The sequence below is a fragment of the Pantherophis guttatus genome, chromosome 11, assembly GCF_059756535.1.
Source record: "Pantherophis guttatus breed Tessera chromosome 11, ASM5975653v1, whole genome shotgun sequence".
In the NCBI taxonomy this organism is placed as follows: domain Eukaryota; kingdom Metazoa; phylum Chordata; class Lepidosauria; order Squamata; family Colubridae; genus Pantherophis; species Pantherophis guttatus.
The window spans coordinates 22,217,147-22,233,629 of record NC_142073.1 but is presented as its reverse complement, the minus strand read 5'-3'; the positions used below and the strand labels follow the sequence as shown (position 1 = coordinate 22,233,629).

General features: G+C 42.7%; 1 long non-coding RNA gene across 1 annotated transcript; it reads right to left on the bottom strand.

Moving 5' to 3' along the window:
- Window positions 1-174: 174 nt before the first annotated feature.
- LOC132708999 (uncharacterized) lies at window positions 175-15,898 on the bottom strand. The gene is made up of 2 exons (XR_009620059.1): window positions 15,811-15,898; window positions 175-449 (listed from the first exon to the last, which is right to left on the bottom strand). It is a non-coding gene; the product is annotated as an uncharacterized LOC132708999 (long non-coding RNA).
- Window positions 15,899-16,483: the final 585 nt, after the last annotated feature.

The following is a 16,483-nucleotide window of genomic DNA, read 5'->3' as shown; positions in this document are numbered from 1 at the left end:
GGGGGGATGGTTCAAGAGCCTGGCCAATTATCCAAAATAATAAGGGGTGTTGCCTCTTTTGAACACAAAAGGAGTGGCAGGAGCTTTTGTGTGTGCTCTGAATGGAGACAGCTGGAGGCATTGCACAGAGTAGGGTGAACCCTGGAAACCATGGAAAACTCAAATTAAACCCAGTGGGGAAATCAGGCTAGAGCGCCAGAGATCTTGTCGGTTATAAGGGTTGCCAAGCGTGGGCCAGACAGCCTGTCTCTCTGGATGGCTCTTTTTTCTGGAAATAAATCTTCTGAATATAATGACAGGAGGACAGACTCCACTTCTCCCAGGCTGAGATATGAATGCACAACGGTTGGCAAAGTCCAGCCCGTTCTTGGTCTTGCTATCTCCCTCCCAAGTGTTGGTCCTCCTGAGGATGAAACGAGAAGAAGCAGCAACTGTGATGAAAACGGTGCCTGGAAGGAAGGTGAGATATGGATTTAAGGAGCACAGCAAATGGTAGTCTTCAACTTACGGCCACTATTGAACCCAAAATTTCTGCCGCTAAGTGAGAATTAACTAAGCGAGTTAAGCAGTGGTTCTAGGTTCTAGGTTCTTTTCATCTAGTACAAGGGGGTCGAACTCAAGGCCTGAGGGCCAAATCTGGCCCATGGGGCGCTTAGATCTGACCTGTGGGACCACCTTGGAAACAACGAAGGACCAGCCCGTGGTGCCTCTGCCAGCGGCCCTCCCGAGCTCCATTTTCCCTGGCAGAGGGATGCAGGAGGCAGTCGCAGACAAAAACGGAGCTCGGGAGCCCGTTTTTGCTGGCAGAGTGCTCAGGCCATCACAGGCGCCCACAATACGAGTGATGTTGAGCTGGTCACGCGCTCCCTGGCCACGCCCACCCCAGCCCTCCCAAGGTCAAACACACACTTGATGCGGCCCTCAATGAAATCGAGTTTTGAGACCCCCTCATCTAGTATCTGCTGCTGCCTGGGACCACCATCACGTCTCTGTATAGAATTGGCCCTACAGAGCACTTCCAAAAGTTGATTAGCTGATAGCATGGAAGGCTACAGGTAGTCCTCGACTTACAACAGTTCACTTAGTGACCATTCAAAGTTACAACAGCACTGAAAAAGGTGACTTGTTTTTCACAGTGACGACCTTTGAAGCGGTTCCCCAGGATCACGGGATCAAAATCCAGATGCTTGGCAACAGGTTCACACTTACGACCGTGGCTGTGTCCCAAGGTCACGCGATCCCCTTTTTGCGACCTTCTGACGAACAACTCAACCATTTGTCTGAAGTGGTGTAGGGTTTCGTGCCTAAGCAGGGGGTTGGACTAGAAGACCTCCAAGGTCCCTTCCAACTATTCTATTCTATTCTATTCTATTCTATTCTATTCTATTCTATTCTATTCTATTCTTCATTCCATTATTCTATTCTATTCTATTCTATTCTATTCTATTCTATTCTATTCTATTCTATTCTATTCTTCATTCCATTATTCTATTCTATTCTATTCTATTCTATTCTATTCTATTCTATTCTATTCTATTCTATTCTATTCTATTCTACTCTATTTTTCATTCCATTATTCTATTCTATTCTATTCTATTCTATTCTATTCTATTCTATTCTATTCTATTCTATTCTTCATTCCATTATTCTATTCTATTCTATTCTATTCTATTCTATTCTATTCTATTCTATTCTACTCTATTCTTCATTCCATTATTCTATTCTATTCTATTCTATTCTATTCTATTCTATTCTATTCTATTCTATTCTATTCTATTCTATTCTTCATTCCATTATTCTATTCTATTCTATTCTATTCTATTCTATTCTATTCTATTCTATTCTTCATTCCATTATTCTATTCTATTCTATTCTATTCTATTCTATTCTATTCTATTCTATTCTATTCTATTCTATTCTATTGACTTAAAGGCCTCCCTCCCTGTCTCAGAGTCCTCAAACTCTACCTATTGCCAGGCTGAAGTGTGCAACAGAGGCCAAGCCTACTTTCTCCGTAAGAGGTCACCACCGAAGCAGATGAAAGGTTAACTTCAGCATGGAAATTGTCTGTGAACTTTGCAGGCCATCATGTCCAAATGCTGTGACTTCAGGAGCAGCCAAAATACCTGGAAGAGCTGAGATTTGCTTGGGCTTCCAGTTGTTGTTTTTTTTCAAATGTCTGTAAATATACCTGAGTTAATATTTAAACTTAGGTTTGGACAGACCTGTAGCTGAGATTAGACGGATGGGAGAAATCACCCTGGGTGTCTTCCAGAAATTACATGAGCAACACAAAGTCCAAATATCAACAAATACCAGGGTGCCAACTAGAACAAAGGAGCCGCAGGTTTTGGGCAACCCCTCGTCCACTGCCAGATGTCAAAGAAGGCAGACAAAAGTCTGGGTTTTGGAAACCTGTCAGAACAACCTAATCTGATTTTGATTGATAGATAGATTATGTGTCCTCCTCTTATTTTTTGCTTGGTTGGCAACCACGTATTCTCCACGATGATGCATTTCCATAGAATCACATAAACACAGACTCATTACATAATGTTATTAATTATTAATAATATATTATACAACAATAGAATCACATAGTCTCAACATCTTTTTTGTTTTTTTTTTTTTTTTTTGGTCACCATATTATAAAAATGATGTTGAGACTTCTGGAAAGAGTGCAGAAAAGAGCAGCAAAGATGATTAGAGGGCTGGAGCAGAGGTGGGTTTCAGCAGGTTCTGACCAGTTCTGGAGAACCGGTAGCGGAAGTTTGGAGTAGTTTGGCGAACCGGTAAATATCATCTCTGACTGGCCCCGCTCCCATCTATTCTCTGCCTCCAGAGTCCCAGCTGATTGGGAAGAAATGGGGATTTTGCAGTAACCTTCCCCTGCCATGCCCACCAAGCCATGCCACGCCCACCAAGCCACGCCCACAGAACCGGTAGTAAAAACTTTTGAATCCCACCACTGGGCTAGAGGCTAAAACATATGAAGAACAGTTGCAGGAATTGGGTATGTCTAGACTCTAGTTCAGTGATGGCTAACCTTTTTGCCATCGCGTGCCAAAAGCGTGGGGAGTATGTGTGTATGGGTGTCACGCGTGTGTGTGCCCACACCCATAATTATATGCGCCCTGCCTCTCACGCATGCATGTGAAACACCCCCACCCCGGATGCTCCCCCTACTTTTGGCACACGATGGCACAGTACGCTCGGTAGGCCTGTTTTTTACTCTCCCCAGGCTCCAGAGCCTCTCTAGGTGCCTGGGGAGGGCGAAAACAGCCTTCCCCACCCCCCGAAGCCTTCTGGAGGCCGGAAACAGCCCGTTTCCCTACTCTGGTGGGCCCAGAAGGCCCAAAAATCAGCTGGCTGGCGTGCACATCAGAGGTGGGTTTCAGCAGGTTCTGACCAGTTCTGGAGAACCGGTCAGGATTGAACTGTGGGGTCCCTGGTGCTCTCTGAGCTTGATGGTTTCCTTGCAGACATTTCGTGACCCAACTAGGTAACATCATCAGTGCTAGAAGGGAGTGTGTAGGGTTTGCTCTCTGTGTATATACAGTGGCTTGCCCTGTCAGTATTGGTGCCAGTGTTGTTTTCCTCTTGGTTGTACTTTGATTAGGCTGTTGTTTACTGTTTCATTGCTTGTCTGAATCAGCCGTTCCTTGATTGGGATGTTGCTTACTGCTACAGTAGGTTTTGCAAGAAGACGCTGCAAAGCAAATCATAGACTCATAGCGGTGGAAGGTTATCTAGCCCAACCCCTTGCTCACTGCAGGATCCACCAGACCTTTAACAGATGACCATCCAGCCTTTGTCTGAAGATATTGAAGGAAGAATTCACGACTTCATGCAGCAGCTTGTTCAAATGGCTGATAGCGTGTAGAATAAGAAAGGGACTTCTGTTATCCAGCTGAAACTTTTTGTCATTTTAACCCACTGAGCCTGGTCCAGCCTTCTGTGGCACTCCTTATTCTTTAAAAACAGTCCCTTGATATTTGAATGCATATCTTCCCTCTATTATCTTTTTTAGAATAGAATAGAATAGAATAGAATAGAATAGAATAGAATGGAATGGAATGGAATGGAATGGAATGGAATAGGAGAGGAGAGGAGAGGAGAGGAGAGGAGAGGAGAGGAGAGGAGAGGAGAGGAGGGAAGGGAATAAGATTCTGGATAGAATAGAATAGAATAGAATAGGAGAGGAGAGGAGAGGAGAGGAGAGGAGAGGAGAGGAGAGGAGAGGAGAGGAGAGGAGAGGAGAGGAGGGAAGGGAAGGGAAGGGAAGGGAATAAGATTCTGGATAGAATAGAATAGAATAGAATAGAATAGAATAGAAGAGAAGAGAAGAGAAGAGAAGAGAAGAGAAGAGAAGAGAAGAGAGAAGAGAAGAGAAGAGAAGAGAAGAGAAGAGAAGAGAAGAGAAGAGAAGAGAATAAGATTCTGGATAGAATAGAATAGAATAGAATAGAATAGAATGGAATGGAATGGAATGGAATGGAATGGAATGGAATGGAATGGAATGGAATAGGAGAGGAGAGGAGAGGAGAGGAGAGGAGAGGAGAGGAGAGGAGAGGAGAAGAGAGGAGGGAAGGGAATAAGATTCTGGATAGAATAGAATAGGAGAGGAGAGGAGAGGAGAGGAGAGGAGAGGAGAGGAGAGGAGGGAAGGGAAGGGAATAAGATTTTGGATAGAATAGAATAGAATAGAATAGAATAGAATAGAATAGAATAGAAGAGAAGAGAAGAGAAGAGAAGAGAAGAGAAGAGAAGAGAATAGAATAGAATAGAATAGAATGAGGAGAGGAGAGGAGAGGAGAGGAGAGGAGAGGAGGGAAGGGAATAAGATTTTGGATAGAATAGAATAGAATAGAATAGAATAGAATAGAATAGAATAGAATAGAATAGAAGAGAAGAGAAGAGAAGAGAAGAGAAGAGAAGAGAATAAGATTCTGGATAGAATAGAATAGAATAGAATAGAATAGAATAGGAGAGGAGAGGAGAGGAGAGGAGAGGAGAGGAGAGGAGAGGAGAGGAGAGGAGAGGAGGGAAGGGAAGGGAAGGGAATAAGATTTTGGATAGAATAGAATAGAAGAGAATAGAAGAGAAGAGAATAGAAGAGAAGAGAAGAGAAGAGAGAAGAGAAGAGAAGAGAAGAGAAGAGAAGAGAAGAGAAGAGAATAAGATTCTGGATAGAATAGAATAGAATAGAATAGAATAGAATAGAATAGGAGAGGAGAGGAGAGGAGAGGAGAGGAGAGGAGAGGAGAGGAGAGGAGAGGAGAGGAGAGGAGAGGAGGGAAGGGAAGGGAAGGGAAGGGAATAAGATTTTGGATAGAATAGAATAGAAGAGAAGAGAAGAGAATAGAAGAGAAGAGAAGAGAAGAGAAGAGAAGAGAAGAGAGAAGAGAAGAGAAGAGAAGAGAAGAGAAGAGAAGAGAAGAGAAGAGAAGAGAAGAGAAGAGAATAAGATTCTGGATAGAATAGAATAGAATAGAATAGAATAGAATAGAATAGAATGGAATGGAATGGAATGGAATGGAATGGAATGGAATGGAATAGGAGAGGAGAGGAGAGGAGAGGAGAGGAGAGGAGAGGAGAGGAGAGGAGAGGAGAGGAGGGAAGGGAAGGGAATAAGATTTTGGATAGAATAGAATAGAATAGAATAGAAGAGAAGAGAATAGAAGAGAAGAGAAGAGAAGAGAAGAGAAGAGAAGAGAAGAGAAGAGAAGAGAGAAGGGAAGAGAAGAGAAGAGAATAAGATTCTGGATAGAATAGAATAGAATAGAATAGAATAGAATAGAATAGAATAGAATAGAATAGAATAGAATAGAATAGAATAATAACTTTATTGTCACCTTGAATGTACACTAATTGTCATTCATTAAAATGAAATTTCATTGCATACAACTCTCAAAGGGTCACCACCTCCAATATACACTACATGAACATGACAAAATAAATAAATACAAAATTATGCATAAAGGTAAAGGTTCCCCTCGCACATATGTGCTAGTTGTTCCCGACTCTAGGGGGCGGTGCTCATCTCCATTTCAAAGCCGAAGAGCCAGCGCTGTCCAAAGACGTCTCCGTTGTCATGTGGCCGGCATGACTCAACGCCAAAGGCGCACGGAATGCTGTTCCCTTCCCACCAAAGGTGGTCCCTATTTTTCTACTTGCATTTTTTACCTGCTTTTGAACTGCTAGGTTGGCAGAAGCTGGGACAAGGAACGGGAGCTCACTCCGTTACGTGGCAGCACCAGGAATTATGCATATAATATAAAATTATGCATATACCCACATATATAATATAATATGACATGGAGAAACAATGCAGTCTAGTTCGGATGTATACATGTATACGGCGAGAAAAATGAATCTTGCGAATTCGCCAGACGGAAGGCCCAGGGGACAAAGCTGTTATAGAATCTAGTAGTCCCATTGTAGATACTTTAAAACCTCCTCCCAGAGGGGAGCAACAGAAACAGACCATAAAGTGGGTGTGTGGGGTCTCTAACAATGCTTTGAGCTCTAAGCACACAGCACTTATAAGAGCATCCTGAATAACGGGAAGCAAGCTTCCTATAATCTTCTCGGCTGTCCTCACTACTCTCTGTAAGGACTTTCTATTTGAGGCGTTGCTGCCACCAAACCAAACAGGGATGCAGTTGGTTAAAATGCTCTCAATCCTGCCTGTAAAATGTGACCAAGACAGAAGGAGAAAGGTGTGCTCTCCTCATCCGACGCAGGAAATGCAGATGCTGGCTTGCACACTTCACTAAGGATGACTTGTGGAGAGACCCCCCGCCCCAGATACTTAATACTGTTGACACCTCTACAGCTGCATCCTTAATATTGAGTGGAGTATGACTATGCCGGCTCTTTCTAAAATCTAAACATTCTTTCTAAAGCCTAAACATTCTCTGATCTTTTGTTCCTTATAGCATTTGATTTCTAACTTCTTCACCATTTTAGTAGCCTTCCCTTCTTCTGAACTTGTTGATCAATGTCTTTCTTGATGTCCTCTGTCCAGGACAGGACACAGGACTCTAAACAGGGTCTGAACCAGGCTAGAGGGGACTATGACTTCCTAAGATCTGAACTTCTGTCAATGCATCCCAAAATGGATCTTGTCAGATCAACAATGGCATCATAACTTCCAGCTTACGTCTGATCGAAAAGAAGATTTAAGTCCCTTTCACATGTACCATTTTATAGTTTATCAAAAAAAGCATAAAAAAAGCACAACAAAGAATGTTCTTTCTGCGCCAACTCAGAAAGCTCAAACTGCCCAAGGATCTGCTGATCCAGTTCTACAGAGGAATCATTGAGTCTGTCATCTGCACCTCCATAACTGTCTGGTTTGGCTCTGCAGCCCAACAAGACAGACACAGACTTCAGAGGAAAATTAGAACTGCAGAAAAAACAATGGCTACCAACCTGCCTTCCATGGAGGACCTGTCTGCTGCACGAGTCAAAAAGAGGGCTGTGAAAATATCTACAGACCCCTCACACCCTGGATATAAACTGTTTCAACTCTTACCCTCAAAACGACGCTCTAGAGCACTGCACACCAGAACAACTAGACACAAGGACAGTTTTTTCCCGAACGCCATCACTCTGCTAAACAAATAATTCCCTCAACACTGTCAAACTATTTACTAAGTCTGCACTACTATTAATCTTCTCATCATTCCTATCACCCACCTCCTCCCACTTATGACTGTATGTCTGTATCAGGCTTTCCGCTGCGTGTCTGGGTATGTCGGAAAAGAGGACGCTACAAGAGTCCTAGTTGCCGTAAACTGTTTTAATCCAAACGATCACCAGCACCGTCAGCGTGAAAGCTGACACACAATGCAAAGGTACACAAAGTCGGCGTTGGGAGCGGTCACCTCCCAACGCAGTTTAAATATGTGCGCCAGCAATTACAGTTTTTTACACGCCCTTCCGGGTATCGTAGCTCCTGCCCATGCGCGGAACAGCGAATCCATCTCAGCGGAGAAGAGGGCGTCAGAACGAAAACCTGGCGCCGACCGCAGCGTGACCGGCCGCCTAACATTAACACTAAACACCTATCACCACCGGTGTGATTGATACACCCCAACCAACCCCCCTGCCGTCGACCAGGTATCTATATAGTATAGCGCCAGGTCCCGTGGTCATCACCGCTGATCCAATATCTTTATAGCGTCAGGACCCACGGTCGCCACCACACCTCCGAGTGTCGAGGGGATCTCGACAAAGTCTGTAACTTTGTTGCTTGTAGCCCTACAATTTATATTGACTGTTTCCTAATATGATTTGATTGCTTATTTGTTCCCTATGACCAGTGGTGGGTTGCTCCCGGTTCGGACCGGTTCTATAGAACCAGTAGTAAAACCAGAGGGAGGCTCCACCCACCAACCCCGATGTCATCAGAATGCTTCTGCGAATGCGCAGAAGAGCGCCACATGCGTGCAAGCAAAGCAAGTTCACACGTGCAGCCCCATTGCAAACTGGTAGTAAAGGTAAGCAGAAACCACCCCTGCCTATGACTATCATTAAGTGTTGTACCTTATGATTCTGAATGAGTGTATCTTTTCTTTTATGTACTCTGTGAGTGTATGCACCAAAGACAAATTCCTTGTGTGTCCAATCACACTTGGCCAATAAAGAATTCTATTCTATTCTATTCTATTCTATTCTATTCTATTCTATTCTATTCTATTCTATTCTATTCTATTCTATTCTATTCTCCCTTTCTATCTATCTATCTATCTATCTATCTATCTATCTATCTATCTATCTATCTATCTATCTATTTTATCTATCTTTTCTTTTATGTACACTGAGAGCATATGCACCAAAGACAAATTCCTTGTGGGTCCAATCACACTTGGCCAATAAAAAATTCTATTCTGTTCTATTTAGCGTGACTTTGAACCGTGTCCAAATTGTCCAATGCACATGCATTTTTTTTATTTTATAAACAAACAAACAAACAGTACATAATCAATCATTCAATATATCTTCTGAATACATCTTTTATGTCTTCTTTTTACTCCTCCAATATTTATCATATCTTAATGTTATCATTGATAATGTTATCAATGCACATGCATTTTAAACACTAACCTGAGGCTAAGCCCTATCGAACAGAACACAAAAGACACAAGACTGAAGTGGATTGTGCAATTCATAATAATCCAGTTGCCTCAAAAGAGCCTTGTCTGGTTTGATGCTCTCCGAAAAGGGCTAAACATAATTTATAATCCCAGGAGCTCTAATCCCATTAATCTGGACGGCATCGGGTTCAACTAGGCTGCCCTAGAAAGATGACCTTGCTGGGACATGCTCAGCTCACGGGCCAAGAACGGGCTGGACAGTATGCAATTGAACAAACAAGAGTTTCTCAAATAGATCATTTCAGTGGGACACAAAACCTCCTTACTGTGGGATACAGGTAGTTTTCCACTTACAAGAGTTCACTGACCATTCAAAAGTTACAACGGCACTGAAAAAAAAAAATGATTTACGATCATTTTTCACACTTACGACCATTGCAGCATCCCCGTGGTCATGTGATCAAAATTCAGATGCTTGGGAAGTGACTCATATTTATGACAATTGCAGTGTAATCCCGTTTTGCGACCTTCTGACCAGCCAAGTCAATGAGGAAGCCAGATCCATGTCAGGTTTCGATGTCATCTCAAATAAATTGCACTCCCAAACAATTAATCTTTGCTGAAATATTCCATTTATTGAGTACGACAGATCTGGCCCCGACTTCGTCGTAGCCGATACTAACCCTCTGACCCCCAAACCCTTCCCTTTCTGTTCCCCAATTCTCATCTTCTCATTGGCCATCTTCCAAGTCAGTCTCCCCAGCTTCTGACCTCAGCCCACAGGAATGTTCCCCCCACCATCCCATCTCCTAGGGGATATTATCTACAGAGAAAATAAGTAGGTGAAAAGTCAAGTCTCGTCTTTTTATGGCAGCATCAGAATGCTGACAATCCATTTAACTACTTCATTACTAACTTAACACCTGTAGCGATTCATTTAACAGCTGTGGCGAGGAGGGTTGTAAAATGAGGCAAAACTCCCTTTACAAATGTCTCAGTTAGCAACAGAAATTTTGGGCTCAATTGTGATCGTAAGTCGAGGACCATATGTATTTTGATTCGATGGCAGGAAAATCTCATTGTCGCATCAGCTCCATTGGGGCAAACTTCAATACTGGGTTTTATTTAATTGACCAAACTAAGTAATAATTTTAATTAGCAATTTTATGATGTTTGTGTGTCTATATTTTTCTTGACTGTACACCGCCTTGAGTCCTACGGGAGAAAGGTGATATAGAAATATAATAAATAAATAAACAAACAAACAAACAAATAAATAAATAAATAAAACCACAGAAAGATTTGTTTTCCTTCCTCCCAATCAGTTCTACAATGGTGGCCAAAATTGTGGAAACCTTTTGGGAAAAGTGTATTTTTGAGGTTTGATGGCTAATAATACTTTTTTTGGGGGGGGGAGTTTCAAAATAATCCTATTCCACTGCTATTTTTGTATATCTCGTTTTTTCTACGTGTTTCACTTTTCTTCTCTATACTGTAATTGCTATTCTAATAGCAAATCCTTCATAAAAGCAATTGCATTACATTCTTGGTTAAATTATCTTTCCATTGATATATAATGTTATGGTACTACTACAAAAAGAAAAAGTGCTGTTATTAGCTAGTTTTAGAAAATACACTTTTCCCAAAATGTTTCCACAATTTTGGCCACTACTGTAGATAAGAAGCCATTAACCTTTAGGGCAAAGCTGTGTGTTTTTAAATTCCAATATCCCAAGCCTATCTAAGTGTTTTGAAAAACCTCTCTTGGTTGGCAAACTAATGGAAGTAACAAATAAATGAATTATGGAACGAATCAATACTACTTTTTCTGCTTTCTTTCTTCTACATTATTTTAATTTCTCTTTAAAGCTATTCATCAAAATGTATATATGTGAAAAATAATAAGAAGAAATCAACTCAGAATTCTCACTAGAGGCTCAAATTATCTTATTTTGGACAAGTTATGTAGAAGACCCAACACTTTGGAGAAGATTCTGATGCTGGGAAAGGTGGAAGAAAAAGAGAAGAGGACAACCGGCAGCAAGTAGAGATGAGGGCACCATTGGAAGCCCAGAAGGATGAGACAGATCATCCTGGAGAAGATTAATCTATCCAGTCATTAAGTGGCAATCATGGCTCATCACCAGTTGGTCAACGCAAAGACCCATCTTCCTTGAGAAATCCATAATGCTTGGAAAAAAAAGCAGTGGTGAAATTCAATTTTTTTTACTACCGGTTCTGTGGGCGTGGCTAGGTGGGCATGGTGTGGCTTGGTGGGTGTGGCTTGGTACTGCAAAATCTCCATTTCTACCCCACTCCAGGGGAAGGATACTGCAAAATCCCCAATTCCCTCCCCACTCCTGTGGGAAGGACATTGCCAAATCTCCATTCCCACCTGACTCTGGTACCAGCCAGAAGTGGAATTTGCCGGTTCTCCGAACTGCTCAAAATTTCTGAAGTAATACACAAAATTTACAGCTGTGCAGAGATGGACAGATTTTAGAACTCAAGGACAAAGGTGAATCAACATACTATGAAGTCTGGAATAAATGTTATAATTAGTTAGATAAGAGGAAGAATGCCAGAAACAAGGGATAACGAATGTCTGGAAATGTATATATCAATGTATAACAATGTATCAAGGTATATTGAATTTGTGAATGCAATATAGGTTTACTGAATATATGTATAGCTGTTTAGGAAGTAAAATACTGTATACTTGATATATAATGAAATAGGAGATATGTAAATTTGTATATACATTAAGGAATATGTTACTTATTAACTTGAATTTGACGCAAATGTTAGAAACCAGAGACGTTGAGCAATGGCCATTGTTTTACTTTTAAAACTAATAAAATATTTTAAAATTAAAAAAAAAAAATCCGTTACCGGTTCTCTGAACTGCTCAAAATTTCCGCTACCAGTTCTGCAGAACCTGCTGGATTTCACCCAGGGGTGAAATGTAAAATTTGTTACTACCGGTTCTGTGGGTGTGGCCTGGTGTGGGGAGGTAATGTAACTGGGTGGGCATGGCCAACTTTTTTTTTTTTAACTTTTCAAAGCATTTTTTCTAATGCTTTGAAAAGCCTCTCTGCCGATCAGGCAACTCAGTTGGGATTGTCAGAGAGGCTTTTTAAAAAATGCTTTGAAAAGCCTCTGACGATCCCGTGCGATCATCAGAAGTTTTTTTTTTTTTACTTTTAAAAGCATTTTTTCGGCGGAAGAGGTTGTAGAAAAAATGCTTTTAAAAGTAAAAAAAACAAAAAAGCCTCTGATGATCGTACAGCTCAGCTGGGCATGGTGGAGGGGTGTGTGTGCAGGGATTTTTGCTACCGGTTCTCTGAACTACCCGCCGCCATCGCTACCGGATCGGGCGATCCTGTCCGAACCGGGAGCATTTCACCCCTGATTTCACCCCTGAAAAAAATGGAAGGACACTGAGGAAGAGGATGACCTGGAGGAGGTGGGTGGACTCCGTTGCTTTGGTGATGCGGAGGACATCATGGGAAGATCTGAAAGAGCAAGTTAGGGGTAGACCACCATGAAGAAAATCCATCTACGTGGTTCCTAGGAATCCACACTTGAGTTGAAAGCGGTCAGTCATCCATCAGCCATTAGATTAGAAAGTCCCAAAACAGAAGATTTCCTGTTCGATTAAATCACAGATGTCAAGGATTTTATTTTCGTACGGGAAATGAATCTTTCCATTTCAGAGAAGAGTCAGCAGAACTGGAAATAGGGTGGATTTTTTTTGTTATTGCAAACAGCTTTGGGGCAGTATTGAAATTCTAGCACTGTACAGACAGCATGGAAACAAGGGAAGGTGGTGCTGAGTCATGAAATGACTGGTCATAACCTTTCAATTTCACCTTGAAGTTCACAGAAAGAATTTGCACCCTGTCCTGAATGGAAGGAAGTCCGCCAACTACAGAGAGTGCTTCATTGACCACCTTTCACTTAGTGACCGTTTCGAAGTGACAACAACCCTGGAAAAAGGGACTTATGACCATTTTTCACACTTTACGACCATTTGCAACATCCCCATGGTCACGTGATTAAAATTCAACATGTAGGGCAAGTGGTTCATATTTATGACGGTTGCAGTTTCCCGGGTGTGTGTGTGTGTGTGATGTGAATGACTTGTGTTCCTAACTTATTTATTTATTTATTTATTAGTTCAATTTATATGCCGCCCTTCTCTGGAGACTCAGGGCGGCTTACAATGCTTTTAAGCAATAGCCTTCATACTTTTGTATATACCTGCTTAGTAGGGCTTTCGACCCCCCCCAAGCGGTGTTCTTTTTTATACAAAGTCAGCTTATTGCCCCCACAAACCGGGTCCTCATTTTACCTACCTCGAAAGGATGGAAGGCTGAGTCAACCTTGAGCCTGGTGAGATTTGAACTTGCAGTAATTGCAGACAGCTGGCAGCTAAGTGCTACTTAACAGCACTTTAGTCCGCTGTGCCACCAAGGCTCTTTGGCAACCAAGGCACCACAGTGATTCACTTAACAGCGGTGGCAAAGAAGGTCGTAAAATAGGGCAAAATTCACTTAACAACGGTTTCACTGAGTAACCGTAATTTTGGGCTCGATTGTGGTTGTTAAGTCGATGATAGGCCATTTAGAAAGGGACAAAAACTGATGGGAATTTCAACCTAGTGAAATTGCAGGGCAGTGGTGAAATCCAAATTTTTTGTCCTACTGGTTCTGTGGGTGTGGCTTGGTGGGCGTGGCAGGAGGATACTGTAAAATCTCCATTCCCACCCCACTCCTGGGGAAGGATACTGCAAAATCTCCATTCCCACCCCACTCTGGGACCAGCCAGAGGCGGTATTTGCCGGCTCTCTGAACTACTCAAACTTTCCGCTACCGGTTCTCTAGAACCTGTCAGAACCTGCTGGATTTCACCCTTGATCCAGGGGTCCTTTCTGCTTTTGAACGAAAGAAAGACAATGCGCACATGCATGAAATCAATGTCATAGCAGGCGGGGAGGCACTAAATAAAATATTGAGAGTGATATGCTTTATTCTATAAAGAGAAATGGGGGAAGACATATGGAAGGCAGATAGATGGAGAGAGAAGACAAAGACATGGGAAAAAAAGACCGAGGCAAGGAAAGAATCAGAATCAGAATAGAGCTGCAAGGGATCTTGGAGATCTTCTAGTCCCGTGATGGCGAACCTATGGCACGCGTGCCCAAAGTGGCACGTGAAGCCATGTCACCTGGCACATGCGCCCTTGCCTGTTTTGTGTTCCGGGTTTCTGGTGCTCAGGCGTACATGATGATCATCTGTCTTTCGCACATGTGGCAGTGCTGAAAACCGGTGTGCGCATGCACGCCGACCAGCTGATTGTCGGGTACACATGCACGCCAGAACCTGGAAGTTCGGCTTTTCCGGAGTGTGACCCTTCACACGCGCGGCAGTGCCGAAAACTGGCCTGCACATGCGTGCTGGCTGATCTTCGAGCGCGCATGGCACTACAACCCAGAAATCTGGCTTTGCCAGAGCGCGGCCCTGATGAACACGCACGTGTGTGCACACGTTTCCGTGCAACTTTTTCAGCACTCGGTGCTGAAAAGGTTCACCATCACTGTTCTAGTCCAACCCCTTGCTCAAGCAGGAGACCCTATACCAGTGACGGCTAACCTTTTCACCGTTGCGTGCCAAAAGAAATAGACATATCTAAATAAATGATTAATGAGGATAACAATATATAGATTGATGATATGAGAATATAGGTAAATTAAAAACTGTAAACTATGAATTTGATGAACGATGCACAAAAGATTTGTAACCAACCGACACACTGTTTGCAATTGTTATTGAAGATGTTTTTATGTTTGTCTGTTTAAAAAATAAAAAAAAATCTTTTTCCAAAAAAAACCCCAGTTATTTACTTTTGAGCCTAATTCAAACCGTTGTTGGTTTAACTTTTCAAACTCTGTCTACCTTGGAACTTAAACATCTCCTGGAATCTCTCTTCCGAGTAGAATATTTGTCAACTTTCACTTGCCAAAGTAGCTGCTGAACCGTATTGCTGTTTATTTAAAGTTTGCCCAACAGAATGGGCTTTAAGTCTGCAAAAGCTGGTAACATCCTGACTCCCAGACACGACACAACAAAAGAGACTGTGAAAGAAGAAAACAAGTCCAGGCTTGCCCATTTTTTCAAAAAAATATACAGGTACTCCTCGACTTACGACCACATTGGCACTAAGTGATATGGTCATTAAGTGAGTCATCATCGGACCGTGGCCGAATTTATGACCTTTTGGCTGTGCTCATTGGGCGAATCTGGCTTCCTCCATTGATCTCGCTGGCTGATCCTAGGATGGCTACAACCATTGTCCGTCCTGGCAGCTGCCAAATGGCTGGATTGCGATCATGTGGCCACAGGAGACACCGTGCGTCATTAGTGCGAGGACTGGTCATAAGCGATGGGCAGCAAGTTATTTGATTTGACCAGTCTTAGGATGAGTCCTCGCACTTATGACGCACGGGGTCCCCCGTGGCCACATGATCGCAATCAGTGCACTTGGCAATTTATAAAAGCCCCTTACAAATAAATAGATAGATAGATAGATAGATAGTAATAGCACTTAGACTTATACACCGCTTCACAGTGCTTTCCAGCCCTCTCTAAGCGGTTTACAGAGTCAGCCTCTTGCCCCCAACAATCTGGGTCCTCATTTTACCCACCTCGGAAGGACAGAAAGCTGAGTCAACTTTGAGCTGGTCAAGATCGAACTCCTGGCAGTGGGCAGAATCAGCCTGCAATACTGCATTCTAACAGGAAGGAAGGAAGGAAGGAAGGAAGAGAGGAAGGGAGGGAGGGAGGGAGGGAGGGAGGAAGGAAGAAAGAGAGAGAGAGAGAGAAAGAAAAAGAAAGAAAGATTTCAACACTATTGTAACTTTGACCGGTTGCTAAAGGAATGATGGTAAATTGAGAAAACTACCTGTACTCTCATGGTCAAAGGTGACCATTTAAGGAAGCTAAAAGCAGCAGAGACGATGGGATTGTCATTGTCCAACTTCCCTGAGACACACAATCAGGAAGAAGGGACTCCTTTTTTGACCGTCTCTTGATTATGACATCTCCGTTCTCTGTTACTGCAGCCAAAGTGAGCTTTGCAGATTTTTTTTCCCCCAGCCCCAGTTCAGGAATCTCCCAGACAGGATTAGGATTGCAGTCTTAGAGCTCTGACCAGCACTGGCTTAAGCCTCAGATGGATGACCTTAAGGTTTGACCCCCCCCCGCCCCGGCTCAGTCGTGCTGTGCCAGGAAGCACCATCCAAGCCCTAGCATTTTCCCCCAAGGAGACCCCTCCTCACCCACCATCCATTTCCCTCCATCCTTGCGGAATTTTGGAGC